The sequence below is a fragment of the Octopus bimaculoides genome, chromosome 2, assembly GCF_046866305.1.
Source record: "Octopus bimaculoides isolate indiv1 chromosome 2, ASM4686630v1, whole genome shotgun sequence".
Lineage (NCBI taxonomy): Eukaryota > Metazoa > Mollusca > Cephalopoda > Octopoda > Octopodidae > Octopus > Octopus bimaculoides.
Genome location: NC_142929.1, coordinates 39,369,172 through 39,369,795, shown reverse-complemented (window position 1 = coordinate 39,369,795; position 624 = coordinate 39,369,172).

Sequence of the window (624 nt, the reverse complement as noted above, 5' to 3'; positions counted from 1 at the left end):
TCTCAGGCACAACGCGCTACCAGAAATTGAACTCACAATCGTGAGCTAAATACCCTAACCACTAAACCATGCACTTTTATGATATGTGTATACGCATACACACACACACGCGCGCATATATATATTAATATATATATATACACGTGCGTAGACAGACAGACAGACAGACAGACAAATAGATAGATAGATAGATAGATAGATAGATAGATAGAACGGATGGTCAACTAATACATATATTAAAATGTTTACTGACAGTTGTTTCACTGATTCATTTTTACTGGCTTCAGTAATTGTATATCTTGATTATACGTTACGACAAATTGAGTTTTGTGTCATTAAAACGCCAACAAAACGAAAGCCTGTATTTATACATTTACTAGGACACAGTTAATCAATCACTTCGTAAACACGTTTCTTTGAATTTGCGTTCTTTTTTATTAGGCTAACCTGCTGTTCTCTTACACGTACGGGATATCACTATCGAATTTTTTAATTAGTGTCGGTTATATATGCAGAAAAAAAACATATTACGACCAATTAAATTGACTTGCGTACAATAAAACGTCTTAAGGTGCATGATCGTTTCTGATAAAAGAAGAAAAAAACCCTTTATTCAATAAGTGG